Here is a 22,788-nt window from a genome sequence, read left to right as displayed (position 1 = left end):
AGGAACAGAATAAAAATAACTAAGAAATGAGAAATCCTCCCAAAGCTAATTTAGCTGAAGGAGATGAAACAATTGCAGTTGTTATTTCTCAAGTGAATATGGTGGCACATGTAAAAGAATGGGTGGTAGACTATGAGGCTACTCGACACATTTGTACAAATCGAGAAGCATTTGACTCTTATACATCAATAGAAGATGACAATGAAATGGTTTACCTTGGAGACTCAAGAATTGCTAAAGTCTTGGACAAAGGTAAAGTGCTCCTAAAAATTACTTCGGAAAAAAATTTAGCCCTCATGGATGTACTACATGTTCCTACAATGCGAGTAAACCTAATTTCTTTGGCTTTGCTGGATAAAGCTGGAATGAAAGTGTCTGCTGAGTCTAATAAAATTATTTTGACAAAAAATAATGTATTTGTGGAAAAAGGCTAATGCAACCATGGGCTTTATGTACTTAATATTATCAATGATAACGAATCAGCTTCTGCTTATATGATTGAGTCTATTTGTTTATGGCATGCTAGATTAGGATATGTTAATATCAAATATATAAAGAATATGCAATCACTTGGTTAAATATCAGGTTTGAATTCAAGTAATTTTGATAAATGTGACAGCTAAAATTACTAAAAAGTCATGTTTTTCATTTAATAGAGAAACTGAACTGTTATCTTTGATTCACACTGATTTGGGTGATTTAAAACAAACTATGACTAGAGGTGGTAAAAGATATTAAAATAGGACATTGAAAGAAATGATGAACTATATGCTATTAATGCACCTAATAGTTTGTGGGGTGAAGCTATTTTATCTGCATATCATTTACAAAATAGAATTCCTCATAAAAGAACTGGCAAAATCCCTTATGAATTGTGGAAAGGTTATAAGCCTAATTTAAAATATTTAAAAGTGTGGGGTTGCCTTGCTAAAGTTCTTCTTCCTGAACCTAAAAAGAGGAAAATAGGTTCTAAAACTGTTGATTGCATGCTTATTGGATATGTTGAACATAGTGTTGCATACAGATTTCTTGTCTTGAAAAGTGATGTACTTGATATTAATACTATAATTGAGACAAAGAATGCTGAATTCTTTAAACATATTTTTTCACTATATGATAAAATCTCTCATGTACCTGTTGAAAGAGAAAATGAATCGACCTCTAATATTGAGGAACTGAGAAGGTGTAAAAGGCCTAGAAAAGAATATGTTTTAATATTCTTATGGAGATGATTTTTAAACTTTTCTTGTTGATAATGAACCATCAAATTATTTTGAAGCTGTATCTTCTTCAGATGCTAAATTTTGAAAAGAGGCAATAAAAATTGAACTCGATTCAATTATAAAAAATAATACATGAGTTTTAACTGATTTACCTCATGGTGCAAAATCGATTGGTTGTAAATGAATTTTCAAAAAGAAACTTAATGCGGATGGATCTATAGATAAATATAAAGCTCGGTTAGTAGGTAAAGAATTTTCTCAAAAACAAAATATTGATTACTTTGATACATTTGCACTAGTGACAAGAATTTCTTCTATTCAAATTTTAATTGCCTTAGCATCAATTCAAAGATTGTTTATCCATCAAATGGATGTAAAAATAACTTTCTTAAATATGGATCTAGAAGAAGAAATTTATATGGTTCAACCTGAAGGATGTATAATTTTTGGACAAGAAAATAAAGTTTGTAAATTTGTACGATCCAAAAATAAGGGTCATGATGGCACTGTCGTGGCATACCTTGACAAGTAAGCCTACCACTCAAACTGATATAAAAAAAAAGACAGAATTATCCCACGGTAAGGCTTCTAGAATGATGCCAAACTATATAAGTAATCATAATAATTCGGAAAGAACGTATTCAAAATACCAATCATGCCCAAAATCAGGTGTCAATAGTGTAAGAACTACTAATATAATCCAAGAGTCAAATGCATCAGAAAAATTACCACAAAGGAATAATAATTGTCTCTAAATACTAATAAAGACATAAAAACTATAGAAAGATAGAGGTGAACTTCAGACGCATGAATGTACAACCATTATCTTGGAAGCTCCAACAATCGCCCGAGTCAATCAAGCTAAGGCGCACTCGAGCATAGACCTGCACCGAAAGGGCGCAGTAGGCATGAGTACGGTCCACTTATACTCAGTAGGTATCATAGGCCGACTAAGCAAAGTAGTAAATAAAGCATACAAAATATATACACTAAGGGCACGTCACCTGCAATCAGAAAATATCCCACAACGGTAGCCACACCGCTTACACTAACATTTCTAATATATATCACATATATTAGAACAACACACCAAGATATTGAACACAGGTTTACATTATGTCACATGTAGATACAATAAGACAGAACATGTAGATACAAGATCCTCAAATACAAGTAAAGAGAAGGTAAGACAAATACATAGATGACAAGTCAATAAGGCAATACAACACAACATAAATACAATAAAGTAAGTCCAATGTCTATGATGATGATGATGATGATGCACGAGGTCATTGTACAACCTCTGGGATCATCGCACAATCTTTGTATACACCTACGGAGCTAAATCTTCATGACGTAGGACTCATTGGGGGGGGGGGGTTCATAAACCCATATACAATCCACATATCTCATATCTCCTTTCTGGCATATACCTCGGAAAGGATTTTATAAGGTGTTATAATATCTTTTAAAAAGGTGTTGCCAGTGTTTCTTAGATGTTGTCACGGTGGTACCAATGTTTCATGAATGAGTATAATATGAAGATGTAATGCTCACAAACAATTACAATGAGTATTTCCACAACCAATCACATGATATATTTCCACAACCAACCACAATGATACACTCCCACAACCACATGAGCCAATATCACTTATTATTTTTGTTTCATCCATGAATTTCCACATGTCTCATATGTCAATAAAGTTTGAATATAATCACAATACACCAATGGTACCATATTAAAGAACACAATACAATTATTCACATGTATTCAAGGCTATCAATATCACATAGGACCCCACATGGTCAAACATATCACATAATATCTACAATTTCGACAATTACATCAGATATACGCATCCACACGGGTACAACACATAGATAGTCATTTTTCATGATTAGTTCCCACCCTTAACATGCATTTTGTATCATCATTTACTACCCAACCCAGTCTGAAAGAGTTAAGTCATAGCCTACCTCGAAAGTCGTAACCGGTCCGCTACACTTGAACTCACGACCTTACTTTTCACGAATAATCTCGAACTCTACTAAAAACATCAAATATGAAATCTACGCGTCAGGACAAAACCAATGACACCCATATTGACTACTTTTGGTTCAGGGTCAAAACGGACCCCCAAAATGAGTTTCCTAAAAAGAAGGGCAAAATCGAAACTTTACTTCAAAAACATGTTTCCCATATTTTTAGGAACCTACAGCTGAAAATCCAAGTTAAATCGAGTAAAAAATGCGGTTCAAATCGAAGAAAAATCACTTTTGAGCTTTACTGGGTAAAATCTTTGAAATTCGGGTTAAAATCAAGAATAGGAGTTGTTTCGAAAGTTAAATCGATGAAAAACTAGTAATTATAAGATAAAAATATTATTCAAGTTAAAAGGAGTGAAATTTGGGTTTAAAATCATGCCCTAAAATTTTTAGAGTTTTGAGAAATTTATCAAGAAATTACTAAAAAAAGAGGTGAATTCTTACCTTTAATCCGTAATTAAACCAAGAAAAATGTGTTAATCTATCTTTTCGAGCTCCAACAAGCTTCACTTTTAAGTTCCCAAACTATTTAGGGTTTAACTCTCAAGAGGCAAGATGAAAAATGAGCAAAATGGACCAAATACTATTTATAAGTGCAGAAAATCTGCACTGAAATGACCAAAAAGCTGCAGTTTTTTTTCGTTAAAGTCCACTCCGGACTTCGACGGGGTGTTCGGGATTCGTTCGAAGTCTGATTTATGCAAACGAACTATGCAACCACTCTAAATTCGATATTTCAAACGCGATAGAGATATCAGATTTTCAAAAAAAATATCGTTTTCACAAAGTTGACCCCTGAAACCCGAAATTATAATTTTCCAAATTGAGGGTCGAAATGAGATTTAAAAGCCAAAAAATCATATCAAATATGTTAACACCCTAAAATAGACATTTTGGATCTGCTGGTGAAGTCAGATTTTCCATCAGAGGTCCTTTTTATCAAATGTGGATCCCACACTCATTTCCAATTTTCCAACTTTCCGACCAATAGGTCAAAATAAGTTTGAGTGCACCGGAACCCGAACCAAAGGTCTACTTAGCCTAAAATAGATATTCCGGAGCTGCTGGCATAGTCCGTTCGGCCATCCATCCTACAGATCAAAAGACATCCATATAAGTCCAAAATAAGGCTCTCGAAGTCATCAAAAACCACAATATTGCATAAATGATATCAAAATGCATAAAAAATCATGCCAATCATTTCCACACCCCATAAATATCGTAATACAACTCGGGGAGGGGTAAAATAGTCAAATCATACAAAATCAAAAATTTCACATATTTCATCAAATTTTTAGGTCGTTACATCATCCACCACTAAAAATCTAGTTCATCCTCGAACTAAAGCAAAGAAATACCTGAATTAATGAAGAGCTGAGGATAAGAACTACGCATATCAGACTCGACCTCCCAAGTAGCTTCATCTACAGGTCGATGTCGCCATTAGACCTTAACCACAGGGATCACTCTAGAGCGCAACCGCCTAACATCCCTAGCCAAAATGGAAACTGGCTCCTCAACAAAGGACAACCGCTCATCTAACTAAATTGACTCCCAACGAATAACATAAGACTTATCAGGAATATAGCAACGAAGCGTAGAAACATGAAAAACTAGATAAATAACTAATAGATCAAGGGGCAAAACCAACTCATAATCCACATCACCAACAGTTCGAAGAATCTCAAATGGACCAATATACTTAGGGCTAAGCTTGCCCTTCTTCCCAAACCTCATCACACCCTTCATGAGTGAAACTCGAAGGAAAACATGATCACCTACACCAAATCTCAAGGAACGAAGTGTATGATCAGTATAACACTTCTGCCTACTCTCCTACTCTGAACCTCTCTAAGTCTATCCTGAATGGCCCAAACTCTATCGAACAGCTCATGAAGTAAGTCCGTACCTTGAGGTCTCACCTCTGAAACATCGGGGGGCGACAACGCCTTCTATACAACGTCTCAAAAAGAGCCATATCAATACTGGAGTGGTAGCTATTACTATATGCAAACTCTACTAAAGCCTAATACTGTTCCCACTGGCTACAAAAATCCATCGCGCACGCGTGAAGCATATCCTTCAAAACCTGGATAGTCTGCTCTGACTGGCCATCATTCTGGGGGTGAAACATTGTGCTAAGATTAACCTGAGTACCCAAATCATCCTAAAAAGTCTTCTAAAAGTGAGATGTGAACAGAGGACCTCGATTTAAAATAATAGACACCGGGACACCATGAAGACGTACAATCTCACGAAAGATGATAGGGCTAACCTCTCAGCACTGAATGAGACCTAAACTAGAATAAAATGAGTTCACTTGGTCAATCAATCCATGATGACCCAAACATTGTCAGAACTATGAGATGTACGAGGCCACCCAATCACAAAGTCTATGGTGATGCGTTCCCACTTCTACTCAGGAATGGGTAACCTCTGAAGCAAACCACCAGGTCTTATATGCTCGGCCTTCACCTGCTGACAACATAGGCAACGAGCCATAAAATCTTCTATATCTCACCTCATACCACCCCACCAGTAATGCTATCTCAAATCACGATACATCTTAGTCACACCTGGATGGGTTGAAATATCTGGAACAGTGGGCCTCCTCCAAGATCAACCTAATCCAGTCACCCACTTTCAGCACACAAACTCGGCCTCTAATCCACAAAATTCTATCTGAATTAAGTAAGGCTTCCTTAGCCTCTCCATCCAATACCTTGTCTTAAATCGACCTCAATCCAACATCATCAAACTGATGAGCTCAGATCTGCTCCATCAAAGAAGATCTAGCATCCACAAATGCCAAAACATGATCCGGTGTTGAAATATCAAGCCTAACCATCAGGTTAGCCAAATACTGAATCTCTAAGGCCAATGGGCTCTTCTGAGTCAAAAGATACACCAAGCTACCCATGCTAGTCGACTTTCGGCTCAAGTCATCCGCAACTATATTAGCCTTGCCCTGATGGTAGAAAATAGTCAAGTCATAATCCTTAAGCAACTCAAGCCAATGATGCTGCCTCATATGAAGATCTCGCTAGTAAAGAAGTATTGAAGGCTACGATGATCTGAGAAGATCTCATAATAAACTCCACACAAGTAGTGCCTCCACAATTTTATGGCAAACACAACTGCACATAGCTCCAAATCATGGGTAGAATAATTTTTCTCATGAGGCTTCAATTGATGAGATGCATAAGCAATTACCTTGCCCTTCTACATCAACACAACACCTAACCCAATACCTGAAGCATCACAAAAGACGGTAAAACCCATGTCGTTCTTGGTCAAAGTCAAGATAGGAGCTGAAGTCAACAAATTCTTGAGCTTTTGAAAGGTCGCCTCGTAACATCATACCACTGGAAGGAATTCTTCTTCTGAGTCAACTTGGTCGACGGAGCTGCAATGGAATAGAAACCCTCAACAAAACACTAATAATACCCAGCCAAACTAATAAAACTCCAAATCTCAGTGGGCGAAGTAGGTCTAGCCCAATCACAAACTGCTGCAACCTTAGCTAGATCAACCGATACCTTCCTTAGTCATCACATGATCCAACAAAGAAACTAACTCCAACCAAAACTTGCACTTGGAGAACTTAGCATACAACTTCTTATCCCTCAATCTCTAAAGCATAATCCATAAATGATCCTCATGCTCAACCTTATACTTGGAATAAACCAGGATATCATCTATAAATACCATAACAAAGGAGTTAGGATACGGTCGAAGCACCTAGTTCATCAACTACATGAATGCGGCAGGGGCATGGTCAACCCAAAAGACATTACTAAGAACTCATAATGACCATATCGAGCCTGAAAAGAAGTTTTCAAAATTTTCAAAGCTCTAATCCTCAATTAGTGATAACCAAACCTCAAATCAATCTTTGAAAATACTGCAACACCCTGAAGTTGATCAAATAAATCATCAATGCGAGAGAGAGGATACTTATTCTTAACCATCACCTTATTCAACTTCCAATAATCAATACACATCCGCATAGACCAATCCTTTCTTTTCACAAATAAGACAAGTGCACCCCAAGGTGAAATACTAGGTCGATGTAATATTTCATGAATGAGTTTGATATGAAGATGTAATGCTCACAACCAATCACAATGAGTATTTCCACAACCAATCACATGATATATTTCCACAACCAACCACAATGATACATTCCCACAACCACATGAGCCAATATCACTTATTATTTTTGTTTCATCCATGAATTTCCACATGTCTCATATGTCAATAAATTCTGAATATAATCACAATACACCAATGGTACCACATTAAAAAATACAATACAATTATTCACATTTATTCAAGGCTATGAATATCACATAGAACCCCACATGGTTAAATATATCACATAATATCTCAATTTCGACAATTATATCACATATACGCCCCCACACGGGCACAACACATAGATAGCCAGTTTTTATGATTAGTTCCCACCCTTAACATGCATTTTGTATCATCATTTACTACCCAGCCCAGTTTGAAAGAGTTAAGTCATAACCTACCTCGAAAGTCGAAACTGGTCCGCTACACTTGAACCCATGACCTTACTTTTCACAAATAATTCCGAACTCTACTAAAAACATCAAATATTAAATCTACATGTCAAGACAAACCCAATGGCACCCATATTGACTACTTTTGGTTCAGGATCAAAACGGACCCCTAAAATGAGTTTTTGAAAAAGAAGAGCAAAATCAAAACTTTACTTCAAAAACATGTTTTCCATATTTTTAGGAACCTATAGCTGAAAACCCAAGTTAAATTGAGTAAAAAATGGGGTTCAAATTGAAGAAAAAATATTTTTGAGCTTTATCAGGTAAAATTTTGAAATCCGGGTTAAAATCAAGAATCGGAGTTGTTTTGAAAGTTAAATTGATGAAAAACTAGTAATTATAAAATAAAAATATTATTCAAGTGAATAGGAGTGAAACTTGAGTTTAAAATCATGCCCTAAGATTTTTGGGGTTTTGAAAAATTTATCAAGAAATTACTAAGAAAAAGGTGAATTCTTACCTTTAATCCGTAATAAAACCAAGAAAAGGTGTTAATCTAGCTTTCCGAGCTCCCACAAGCTTCACTTTTAAGCTTCTAAACTATTTAGGGTTTAACTCTCAAGAGGCAAGATAAAAAATGAGCAAAATGGACCCAAAACTATTTATAAGTGCAGAAAATCTGCTCTGAAATAACCAAAAAGTTGTATTTTTCTTTTGTTAAAGTCCACTCCAGACTTCAACGAGGTGCCTGAGATTCGTTCGAAGTCCAATTTATGTAAACAAACTATGCAACCACAATAAATTCGACGATTTGGACGTGATGGAGATATTAGATTTTAAAAAAAAACATTGTTTTCACAAGTTTGACCCTTGGAACCCAAAATTATAATTTTCCAAACCGAGGGTCGAAATGAGATTTAAAAGTCATAAAATCATACCAAACATGCTAACACCCTAAAATCAACATTTCGAATCTGCTGGTGAAGTCAGATTTTCCATCAAAGGTCGTTTCGATTAAATATGGGCCCCACCATACCCATATTTCTAATTTTCCAACTTTCGGACCAATAGGTCGAAATGAGCTCGGGTGCACCAGGACCTGAACCAAAGGTCTACCTAGCCTAAAATTGATATTCCAAAGTTGTTGACACAGTCCGTTAGGCCATCCATCGTACGGATCAAAAGATATCCACATAAGTCCAAAATAAGGCTCTCGATGCCATCAAAAACTATAATATTGCATAAATAATACCAAAATGTATCAAAAATCATGCCAATCACTCCCACACTCCATAAATATCTTAATAAAACTACGGGGAGGGATAAAATAGTCAAATCATACAAAATCACAAATTTCACATAGTTCATCAAATTTTTAGGTCGTTACAAAATTAATTAAAACTTTTTATGGCCTTAAACAAGATCGTAAATAGTGGCATGGGAAATTTGATCAAGTCTTAATAAAAGACATATTTTCTTCTATTGAGGTGGATAAATGTGTTTATATAAAAGTGGTAGATAATGATTATGTGATAATTTGTTTATATGTTGATGACATACTTATATTTGGTACATGTTTAAATATTGTGGAATGTACCAAATTATTTTTGTCTACTAGCTTTGATATGAAAGATGTAGGTGAAGTGAATATGATATTAAGAATTAAAGTTATAAGGAGTGAAGATAGTACAATGTGTTGTCACAAGAACATTATGTGGAAAGACTTCTTAAGAAGTTTGAATGTTGGGAGGTAACTCCTGTAGCCACTCCTTATGATGCTAATTCAAAATTGAAAAAGAATAATGGTGAACCAGTATCTCAATCTAAATATTCACAGATTATTGGGAGACTGATGCATTTAATGAATTTACTAGGTCTGATATAGCCTATGTTGTGTGTAAACTGGGTAGATATACTAATAATCCCAATAATGAGCATTAGTCTGCATTAATGCGATTGATGAAATATTTGAGAGGAACCATAAATTTTGGTATCTCGAATAGTAAATTTCCTTCAACTTTAGAAAGGTATTGTGATGCAAATTGGATCTCTGATTCAGATGAGACAAAATTCACTAGTGTTTATGTATTCACCCTTGGTGGTGGTGCGATATCATGGAGATCAGCTAAGTAGAAGATCATTGCTAGATAAACTATGGAATCAGAGTTTGTGGCTCTGGAGTTAGCTGGTATTGAGACTGAATGGCTAAGAAATTTCTTAGCAAATATCCCTTTTAAAAATGATGATATGTTGCCTCATAGTCCTTTGAAAAAGGATGATCTGTTGTCTAATATCCCTTCAAATAAGGATGACCTGATGCCTCCTATATATATACATTGTGATTGTGAAGCCGCAATTCCTATTACGAAGAATAAATCTTACAGTTGTAAGAGTAGACATATGAAATTGAGGCATGATGTTGTTAAGCAGCTACTGAGAGATGGAATAATTTCTATTGATTATGTGAAGTTAGAATTGAATTCTGCTGATTCACTGACTAAACCTGTGGAAAAAAAAATAATTCTTCAAACCTCAAAAGAGATGGGGTTAAGGCCAATATGATTGTCAATAGAGATGGTAACCCAACCTACGTGATTGGATATCCCATGAAGTAGTTTCACATGGGTAATAACAAGTCGATATTGACTCTGCGCACTTATTGAGAGTGCTTGAACTGCTACTAAAATGGAGGGATAAGTTATTGACTCTTAATGAAGTCATAGTCCTTATGGATGGTGTACTTAAAGTAGTATACACTTGATGAATTCACCTATATGAGAAGTGGAATGAGGTCGTTCCTATGAGACTTTTGGCCTTAGTCTCTAGATCTCTCGTGAATACCAACTACGCGCATGGCCTATTGGTGCAAAACCGCGTTGAAAAATAAAATTACGTTCAAAATGTGATTGATAAAATTTCTGACTTACAACAAGAATTATTTGGTTCATAGAAATTTTATATTTCACCAATAATTCTGTAAGTTAAATTTTATTAGTCTAAGTTTGGTTCGTAGTCCAGAAGACACCAACCTACTGCGTTTTATTTATGCAAATCCAATAAATTTAAAATATTTTCTTATAAATTCTTTTAAAATAATGTGAGGATTGTAAGTGAAATATTTTATTTCAAAAGAATTTATTGTACTTAAGAAGTTTTATACTAGTGTGATTTTGCTTTACTTGGTGAGAAAGAAAAAAAAAAGGGAAAAGAAAAATCTGCCGCCTCAACAAAATGCTATAATTAGGATTTCTCTCTTTGCACAAAAGTGTGCAGCATATACTTCCAACATTATCCAATTTCTTTTCTTCCTTAGTTTAATATCTCCTTATTATTTTTTTAAAAAATTATTGGTATTTGTATTAATAATTTGTTGATTCATGTATCTTCTAATTAATTAGGGAAGTGTTTGTTTAATTTTAGAGAAATATTTTACACGATTGAAATAGTTTCTTAGGACAGTGCCTACCACGATTCAAGTATAATCAATATATTAACTTGTTAAGAAGCAGTTAGATCATTGTTATGTTATTGTGCTAATATTATTAATACAATATTTTGTTAACAGTTAAAGAATATTGTTATTATTTTAATTTTGTTGTTCCCCAACATCAAACACGTATGGCTACATCAATTCTAGGGAGAAATTTCGCACAAGTCAATTGATGAGGAAAAGTGATGTTTACAGCTTTGGAGTAGTTCTGGCAGAACTTTTGACAGGGTTGAAACCTGTTATTAGAGACGGAGACGAAGATGATAAGAGTCTGGCGGAATATTTTATTTTACCCATGAATAAGAATAGATTGTTTCAGATTTTTGATCGTCGTGTTTTACGGGAAGGGAGTCTTGAGCAACTACAAAAGATGGTTGGGCTGGTAAAGAAGTGTCTTTAATTGCATGGAGAAGATAGGCCTACAATGAAGGAAGTGGCTATTGAAATTGAAAGTTTGAGAAAAATAGTTGTAATCTCTTGGTCTAATCATCAACATGGACAGGAAAGGAACGACCAAGTTGAATTGACAGATCTTTACACCGTTCCAATTAACTCCTATGGATATGCCCCCAATTCAGATAGTTCTCGTATAATGCGTCCTACATACGGTCCAAGTTGATCCAAAATCTAGACCACTAACAAGGGCATTAATTAGATAGCATCCTCTTGTCCATCTCTATGTATCTTTCATATTGAATGTTCTAATGTATGTTCCTTTCCTTTTTTCTCTTTATAAAGATTTTTCCTTTTTTTGTTTTCTTCTTTTAGTATTGGAGGCGTGAAATAAATACCTACAAATTAAAGTAACTCAACTATATTTAAGATACTGGACCTTTTGATGATAAGTATTTATTTTATTTTGTTGCATACTGTAAATGGACAAATCACTTGAAAGAAATTGTGCATAAATTTTATTCAAGACCACCATACCTCAAAAGGTGGCTAACAAAGTAGAGCGTTAGCTAACAAAATATGTTAAGAAAGTCACACAGTAGCATGTCAGACAGTTCCCCCTAAGCTTACTGATACAAAAATGAAATGTAACAGAGAAATCATTGCTCAATTTCATTTTCAGTCATACCGGATCCAACAAAGATGACTTAATAACATCATAAGGATTTGGGAATCAGAAACCTAAAATTTCAAATTAGATTTTCTGGATGCCAGGATTATGTTAGCATGCTATGCACCCTCAGTCACTCTATATTCAGAGTAGTTGTTTGCCATAGATTTTCTTCTAATTTTACCTAGATTTTCATCTTGATTATATCTTTTTTCTTTCATATTCTGTTAATATTACATGATCATTGATCCTCATAAAAAAATAAAGACCACTAAGCTGAGATAATTTCATTGCAAGTGTAGTGAGAAAAGACAGGTATTATGGAATAAACAATTTTAGCGTAATGGGCTAAAGTTTGTTCATTACTTTTTGTAAGGGACTTTTGTAAGGGACTTGTGCAGCAGCAAAAGAAGGTCTTTAGAGGAAATAGAAATTGCTGCTGCTAAATCATTTTCCCGACATTGAATCTGGTCGTTGAACATGGATTGGTTAAGCCTTCAGCGGTAAACGCAATCTTTGTTGCTGCTAAAGTTGCGAGCTTTAACGGGTATTATTTAGTGGCAATTATAATGATTGAAGATTCATTCACAAAATGTGTTAGTTTTTATCTCTACCATCCATATTTTGTTGCAGATAATTCAATTCAATTGTCAAAGTCATGGACTTTAATGATAAATGTTTAGCCACAAATATAATAGTCGCTAAGTCCATTCCGAAAATTAACGCTATATTTTGATTTTTTCCCCCATTCTTCATACTTGTCCTAATTTATTTAGGATTCATTTTTTCAAACATAGAAAAACTTGAAACACGATTTTATGAAGGCACAACACGTGCATTTCTTAGACATAAGAAGCATTATGCGTTACCTAAATAGGGTAATTTCTACACCAGTTATACCAAAAAGAAGAAAAGTTTAAGAGAAGGAAATATCTTGGTGGACTTGGTAATATGGCTGAAGCGCAAAAATCCAACTCTCGCTTCGCGGAGGCAAACTTCTTACCAACACATATCATATCCTCTCTGAAGAATGACCAATATGAAAGGCCAAACTTCAGAAATAGAGCAAGGAAGAGCACATTTATTGTTGATCCAGACTGACTCTTTTTCCCTTGTCTAAGTGTTGTTCACTTAAGACTTTTTTGGCGAACCATTGGCTCTGGAGATGTATCCCTTGTGTATTGATTATCAAAATTGTTCGTTTGGTTTCCAATCAAGTTATGTTTTTATGAGGTATGGTTCATGCCCTCCTCACTCAACCTTTTTGATTATCAATATACTTTCTTAAAGGGAATGGGTTTGAAAAAAAAAAAGAAAAGTTTAAGGGCCCTTACCCTAACAAACCTGTCGGATTAAACATACAGATTAACTATAAAAGTAAGAAAGGGAATCCTTTCCACCTCTAAGCAAGTGATTGATCTAGGATTTTTACTAAGGGAGCATGAAAAATAAAAATAAAGTGCTTGGGATTTAACTTGAAATCTCAATGTGAGGTTTGAATCCCTTAAACCACATCTATCTATCTGTCCGTCCGTCCGTCCGTCCGTCCATCCATCCATCCATCCGTCCATCTATCTATCTATCCATCAGTCTGTCCATCCCTCCGTCCATCCATCTATCTATCTATCTATCTATCTATCTATCCGTTCGTTCGTCCCTCCGTTCGTCCCTCCGTCCATCCGTCCATCCATCGATCCACCCATCTATCTATCTGTAATATATTAAAAGTGTGAAGGGTCTTTGAAATGAATATTGTTTGAACTTTTTACCCTTCATTAAAATACTGCGCTTTTAGATAAAATCGTTTTTTCACCTTTTTACTATTATTTTAATAATATTAAATATTGACAATATTACCAAAAAATAAAATCTTTCCTCGCAAAAATATAATTTCTTTCCACCATTTAAAAAAATTAACCGTATCCCAAAAGAAAAACTTAAAAAAAAAACAATAAAGTTTTCTTTCCCCAACGTGAAACCAAGAAAACCCAACGTGAAAACAATCCTTCCCCAGTCTGAAACCAAAAAAACAGTAATAGTAATTTAAAAAAACCACTCCAACAAAACACCAAAAGTAATATTAACTAAAAATAACACTAAAAAAAAAAAACCACCCACAACGTCAAACCAAAAAAATAATATATAATATAATACTAATAATTAAAAAAAAACTTCTCCTAGCTCTTTTTGTCCAAAAAAAAAACCTCAAAAACCTTTCCCATTTTCCATAGATTTTAACACAACTTTTCATGCAAAATAAGATCAAGAAAACCCCAAAAATCAGCAAACAATAATTTCTATCACATATAAAATAGGCTTCAATGTACCTTTTGCTAATTTTTATTTTTTTTCCATCCTCGCCATAATTTTTTCAGCGACATTTTCTCTAATTTTATTGCTTCTTTAGGTTCTCTTCGTCAACTCGTTTTAGCTTATTTGTCATAAAGTCTTCCTTTTTTTTGTATTATTGATTGTTGCTTGCTTATTAACGATTTAAACATAATATTAATTATTATGCTAGAAATTTAGCTTATACTCTAAATAGATCTATTATGTTATTAGTTTGATTTATGTTCTTAATTGATTTAATTTGTATTCTTTGTTGGATTTATTAATAAGTAACAGTCTTTCTCGACTAAATATTTTTACTCTTAATTAAAAATGTCCTCTTTAGAAAAAGAAAAATATAAGAAGTATCAAAGTTTAAAAACAGGTTCATTGTGGTCAAATAGAAAAGGTGAAATTGGTGTAAACAACAAAAATGAGTCTATTGGGCTCAAATTAGGGACCAATGGATTCTTAATTACATTTGGTTTGATGCTTTAGGCTTGAGTGAACTATTTATAAAAATGGTTTATGATCATCTCCTAACCATCCATCCTACAATCTAGGAAAAAGAACCAGACAGGTTCTGAACTTCGTACACACTGGGAACTAAGTAATGCCTCACAAAACGTTGTATAGGGTCACATTGTTCGTCATTAACTATCCAGTTTATGTACCTACGTGCCATAGTTAGCTTGTCCCTAATTCTAATGCCATTAAGGAATTCTCAGCAGTCACACGCACACACAAATCACAAAAATTTTCAGGAGGAATATTCATTTTTCAAACAGAATGCATATATTATCGACTGCCTTCACCACACCATTCTTCTTACTTAAGCATCACACAACAACACACATACACATGTTGGTTCATTATTCGGACTATGGCCTACGGGTTTTGAAATAAGGCAACCATAACCCATGGAGAATGTGGTATACCCCCACCCCCAACAAAATCCTATGCACTATCCTCAGTGCATCTAACAATATAAACAGGGATCGAGAACATATCTGGGCGCCAACTTAAGATCGTCAACATGGGGGCCCTCAGATCGGGCCCCACTCTCATTAATAGTGGTCCCAACGGTTGTTGAGACATCCTCAGCAATCATGGCACATGGTGGTCGGTGTGCTCAGGTTGTGGAGCTGAATCAGCAGCATCAGTGGGTCTCAAACAACTAGCCCCCGCGGCCATTGATTAACCACTCAAAACTTTTGGTGGTATATGTTATATATACATTATTATATTAAATCATAAAGGGTCTCCGAGTAATAGAAAAAATCATCTAATTTTAACTAATCAAAGATTACATGTGCGAGGCATGTGCGATTAAACGAGTTCATAAAAATTAAAGAAATACCTTATATATATAATGTAACTTTTTTGTCAAGGGATTCGGGTGAATCCCCTCATGATCCTATAAATCCTCCCCAGCCTCTAACAAATACCTTATCATTTAAAAAATATATCATTTTATACAGTTACATAAAAATATAGTAGTACTTACAAGTTACAACAAAGGTTTTGGATCAAGGAAACTATGGAGAGCAAGACTTCCTTGGTCCAAAACTGTCCATTAGTACAATAAACATTGACTGAAGTCAATAAACTTCTTATTAATATATAAAGTAAGCATGCATCTGATAAATGTACATTTTTGAACGGCTAAAGTCAAAAGGTTTTGTCATTACCTATAATGTTCTAATATTACTGGATTTTGTTGTTTTAGTAAATCATGGTTGGTTCAAATGGCAGAAATTGATTATATTGATCAAGGTAAGAAAATAAGTACTCAATCAATTCTTCAAGATAATCTAGAAGCATAACTTTGATAGAGAATTGAGTGAAAGAAAGGAATATTACAGAAAGGAAGGAATATTTCAAGATAAACTAGAAGCACAACTTCAAGACTGTTGCATTTGCTGCTCAAGGAATTATAAGGTAACAATATTACATCTAATTTTTGGCTTGTTCATTATGGCGCTTACGATCATATGACCAACTCAACTAGTGAGATAAAAAATGTTCGTAAGTATCATGGTCTCTCACAAATTCAGGTGGTCAATGGTAGTAATTTACCCATTATCAAAATTGGGGATGTTACTCAAACTTTCAAGAATGTTTTTGTATCACCAAAGATCTCCACTAGTCTTATTTTAGTTGGTCAATTAGTAGATGATAATTGTGATATGAAATTTTCCCATAATGGTTGCCTTGTGCAGGATTAGGTGTCGGGAATGATAATTACGAAGGGGCCTAAAGTTGGAAGATTGTTTCCTATACACTTCTCCATTTCCCGTGTTCTATATTTTGCTTGTACTCCTACAACTAGTAAGACGAAGGTTTGGCATAAGTGTCTAGGATATCCTAATTCTATTGTGGTGTTTCATTTTATCAAATTCTAGTCTGTTAGGAAATAAAAATTAATTTTCAATTGTTTCCTTTGATTGTTCTACTTGTAAATTAAGGAAAAGTAAAACTTTTCTTTTTCCTAATTTTGGTAGTCGTGCTATGAAGTGTTTTGATGTAATTCATAGTGATGTTTGGAGAATTTCACAAATGATTTCACATGCTCATTTCAAGTATTTTGTAACATTAATAGATGATTATAGTCGATTTATATGGGTGTATTTTATTTGGTCCAAATCTGAAGTGTTTTCCATGTTTAAGAAAATTTTGGCTTCCATTGAGAATCAGTTTTCCACATGTATCAAAATATTAAGATCTAATTCTAGTGGAGAATATATGTCTCATGAATTTAATAATTTCTTACTTTAGAAAGGGATCATCTCACAACTCTCTTGCCTATATACACCACAACAAAATGGGGTTGCTGAGCATAAAAACCGTCATGTTTTAAATGTTACTCCTACTTTATTGATTGAGTTATCTGTACCATCTAAATACAAGGTGGAGCTTTTTCTACTACTGTTTATTTTGATTAATAGACTTCCATCTAAAGTGTTAAATCTTGAGTCTCCATATTATCGTCTTTATCACAAGTATTCTAACTACCATAGTTTTCATACATTTGGTTGCATTTTTTTTATGCACCTACCTCCTTATCAATGCAATAAAATTTTTGTTCAGCCTACTAAATGTGCTTTTATGGGTTATAGTACTTCACAGAAAGATTTTATTTGTTATGATCCAAGTTCTAACAAATTTTGTGTTTCTAGAAATGTTGTGTTCTTTGAAAATTAGTCTTTCTTTCCTACGATGTTGAATCATCTTTTATTTCTCATCTTCTTCCAACTTTTGAGGTTTTATCATTTTCTTCTAAGCAGTTCAAACCTAGATTTGTGTAAGAACTACATCGGCTAACTTTACCCCATTCTGAAATGGATCTGCCACTTGAGACTGCTCCAGAACCAGAATGTGAGATTTCTTCAAGGTCTGCTCCACTTGATCCTCCTTGGTGATCTACTAGAGTGTCTCATACTCCTAAAATATATGGTTTTGCTTCTACTTTATCCACCGTCTCTATTCTAACGAGTTACTCACAAGTTTCCAAGCTTGAATATTGAAAGAAAGCTATGAAAGAGGAACTTTTGGCTCTTAAAGAAAATAACACATGGGACATTGTTCCTTGTCCTTCAAATGTCTGTCCAACCAGATGTAAATGGATTTATTCAATTAAACTTCATTCTTATGGAACTCTTGATCGGTACAAGGCTCGACTAGTGGTTCTTGGAAATAAATAGGAGTATGGTGTGGACTATGAAGAGATTTTTGCACCTGTAGCAAAAATAACTATGGTGCACACTATTATGCCATTACTGCGTCACAAAATTGGTCTCTTCATCAAATTGATGTTAAAAATATTTTTTTTCATGGTTATCTCAAAGAAGATATTTATATAAAACCCTCACCTAGATTGTTCTCATCACCTACATCAGATGTATGCAAGTTGAAGCGCTCTTTATATGGATTAAAACAAGCTCCCAAAGCTTGATTTGACAAGTTTCGATTTATTTTATTTTAATTCTCTTTTATGTAGAGCAAATATGACTCATCTTTGTTTCTTTGACAAACATCTGCAGGTTGTGCTCTTCTTCTAGTGTATGTATATGATATTATTACATCTGTAGATTGTGTTCAACAAACAACCTGCAGATGTTTGTCGAAGAAACAAAGATGAGTCATATTATAGTTATAGTTATAGTTATAATTATATAGTTATAATTTTTCCATTCCATCGGTTGGTTCTTTGATTTGCCTTATTTTCTTCCTTCTGCTCTGACCTTCTCAAATGATTTTTTTTCTTTTTCCTATGTTGCAGGTTGTTTAGTTTTAATTGGTGGTGATTCAAATGTTAGAAAAAGCACGCTATTGTTACAATTATGATGCTGTGTGCAAACATATTTTTTTGTTTTGTCATATTATTTGAAGTTTGTGATTGTGCAGTGCCATTATTCAGTGATTTCGGGTGTTAAAAACATGATATTTTGAACGATATATAACTCACATCATCTTATAATAGACAAAAACTCCATGTCACATTATATAGATGTATATGCTTATTTAAAAGGTTAGATTTTATCTTAACTTTGTTTGCTTAAATTAGGTGTTGTCTTTTCACTTATGTCTTTTACTTTTTTTTAAAAAAGTTATTATATAATTATTTAAAATTTTTATTTAACCTACCTAAAAAATCATAATATATAACATTTTTAAATTAATTAGAATTTTACCTTAAAAAAAATATTCTTGCCTTAATAGTTTTGAAATTTGAATTCAATTAGAAGTCCATTATGGACGAGCAATAATAAAACGTCCAAAAGGATGTGTGCTTCTTATGCCGTGTAATCTCTTTATATTTGAAGTTTATGTTTTTTTAATGAAATAAATCAAATAACTTTTGGTATTGAATTTTATGGAAAAGTCCACGGTAAAATTTTCATAAACTTTATAAAACCTACAACTATATCCTATAGAATAGGTATCAGATTTTTGGTTATTTAGTTCCGGCAAGAAATTATACTCCCTCTATTTTAAAAAGAATGACCTACTTTGACTTAACACATAATTTAAGAAAATAAAGATGACTTTTGAATCTTGTGGCCTTAAATTAAAATTGTGTCAAATGTATCAAAATATCCTTTAATCTTGTGGCCCTAAACATGTCATGTGGAAAGTTGAAATTAAAGTATTGCCAAAAAAGAAAAAGGGTCATTCTTTTTTAAACGGACTAAAAAGGAAAGTAGATCATTCTTTTTTAAACGGGGGCGTAATATTTAGCACTTCTAAATTAATTAGAATTAAATTTCTATGATTCTATTTAAGTATTATTTTAAATCAAAATTTACAAGAAACACGTGCTTTTCTATTTCTAATTTTTAAATATTTTGGTTTTGATTTAAATCTCCTTACACTCATTATCATCATCTTTTTGATTCAAGGCTTCTTGCATTCATTATCATCGTCCTTTTTGTCTTTATTTATAACTTTAATTAATAGCCTTAAAGATTATATATAAGTTAAACGTAATTAACAAATGATCACAATGAATTTTCCCCTTTTAATTATTTTTTCATGTTTTCTTTTTCAGTTAAGGTTTTGATCGAAAAGTTGGATGAAACAATCATGTTAACACTGAGTAAAATAGCAAAAATCTAAGGTTTATCTATCTTTTTTTTTTATTTAATTGTGACTTGGTTTGATTATATTATTAATTACTACATTTTGGATGTTAATTTTTAGTATTATTGTTGAATCTTTGTTTATACTTATTTATTGAATTTGAAATATAAGGTTATTTAAGTGTTGAATCTTGATGTGCAGATTTTTTATTTAAAGCGTATAAATTTAAGATTATAAATAACTACTTCAATTTAGGCTTGATAATTATTAAGTTTGAAAGAAGATTAAGTACGTTATTTTTGTTAGCAATATGAATTTGTCTATGATTTAAATTTTAAACTCCATCCGCATCTTGAAATTAATTAGTCCATGCATTATACAAATAAATACCTTATTTTAATCACCACTTCTTGCCAAAATAATATGAAGGGTTTATACAACTCTAAACTATTATTTGCATCAACGGAGGATTTAGAATAAGTTTGGATGTATGATTATCCAATCAATAGAGATTATCAAATAAAGAGCTATATTTAGCTGTAATGAGAATACATGTGATTATTCTTTCAGTTAGAGAATTTTTTATGAAACAACGAAAGACTTTGAATAATATCACAATATTTTTCTTTGTAAGTAAAGAAAAAAAATTCATAAAATAGATAAATCAATTAAAGAAAAGAACATAAACCAACCAGTATTTATTTTAGACCAACAAAAATCATGTGAGATACAACAAATAATAATATATTTGAGATATAGTATTATTTGTATTATTTAAATAGATACGGTATTTATTTTAACATTACTTGCTACTTTTTAATAATTTTATTTTCTTTTATATAGTTTTATTGATTGACATTAGACACACGTGCAAAACACGTATACAAAACTAGTTAATAAAATAATTCTTTGACAATACAATTATAATATTTTTTTACTCTCCAAATCTTTCTGTGTTATTTCTCTAATTTCAAAACTAAAAACCAATACAATGTTTAAAAAAAAAAAATAGTTTCTGGTTTTCATGTTGTCTCGATATAATTAAAGCATTCGCACCATAAAGCGCGGTGCATGATCCATGTTGAACCTGTCTTATCCGATGACCTTTCAGTTGCCTGTCTAGCGAACATCTAACTGAAAAGGAAACGACTTTTCTTTTGTAAATAAACAAGCAATTTCCAAGAAGTACAAGGTTCTTAGTGAAATAGAAGGATGCTACTGTATATATTTCGGAATAAGTGAATTGTTGGAGTATTTATTAGTATTTCAAAATAAGTGAATCATTGAATTTTTTTTCAAATTTGCCCTTATGATTTGACAGCCAATTAACTTTAGAAAAGGTATTACAAGGTCAACATGTTTTTTTTTTGGTAAAAATGAAAAATTGTGTTAAATTTATGTCTTTATTATTTTTTTCTTAATATGTGTGTCAAAATTCAATAATTCATTTATTATGAAACGGAAGAAATATCAATTATTGTGAGTTTCCGTACACGCAAGAGGATTATAGTGACAGTATTGCTTCTTTTTTAAAGTTTGCCCAGATGTTCGAGTTAGCTTATCGATTTGTATCTTCATTTAGAGTTTATACCTGAACTAGCTTAGTCGAATACCTATGTAATTAGACAATATATATACATTTTGTGTGGATGTGCCATTAATATTTTAAATTATAGAATATTGCACTAAATTACTAAAATCTTGATTGAGCTAATATATACTACCACATTTGAAAACATATGATCTTAGATGTATTTTTTTGGCATTAACTCTAATTGATTTTTGCTTATAATGTCTCATATATGATTTACTAGTGAAATTTATCACGCTTCGCGCGATTTTAAAATTAATTAATTAATTTTCTTAAAAAATTCTTTACCATTTTAATTCTATTAGTTGACTGAATTCTATTTTTTGAGTTAGTTGAAAGAAAACAATGTGAGCTTAATACACATTATTTGATTTTAGTTCAAGTGTTTATTTAATAGATATATAGGATAACTTTTAATTTGAGGATCTAAATAAAAAATTCAGACAAATTTAAAAAATTGTCTATGTATTCGACCTAAATGAAATTCATTGTTGAACTTGATTTTATTGTCGTTATTACTTTTGATTGTTATCAGAAATGAATTAGCTTCTAAACGATGAAACAAAATAAAATCAAGATATTTAGTCCCTTTTCACCAGTTTGCCCTAGAAATATTTCTGATTTTATCTGCAAGTTTTATTATGTATACAACATTTAACTACGGATATTTTAGATAAAAGTCGTTAATTTTTAAAATAAAATTCATCAATTCAAGTACCAAACATAAAACAGAAGGGAGTATCATAAAAGCTTTAAATTCATAGAGACATCATAAAAAACATGCAACTATTGCTTGGCATGCATGAAGTCAAAAAAAGCAACTACGTGAGATTGGTCAACTTCACAATTAAAGGTTAATTAGGGTGGAGTGGTAAATTTTTCAATCCGTTTTCAGAGATTTAAGGTTCGAGACTTGAATATGAGGTCGCTTT

The 22,788-nt window shown here is 32.8% G+C and overlaps 1 pseudogene; it reads left to right on the top strand.

Moving 5' to 3' along the window:
• The window catches only part of LOC107844415, a 76,092-nt pseudogene extending 64,146 nt beyond the window's left edge, over positions 1–11,946 (top strand).
• Positions 11,947–22,788: the final 10,842 nt, after the last annotated feature.

Source organism: Capsicum annuum, chromosome 10, assembly GCF_002878395.1.
Source record: "Capsicum annuum cultivar UCD-10X-F1 chromosome 10, UCD10Xv1.1, whole genome shotgun sequence".
NCBI classification, from domain to species: domain Eukaryota; kingdom Viridiplantae; phylum Streptophyta; class Magnoliopsida; order Solanales; family Solanaceae; genus Capsicum; species Capsicum annuum.
This window is presented reverse-complemented; position numbering and strand designations above follow the sequence as displayed.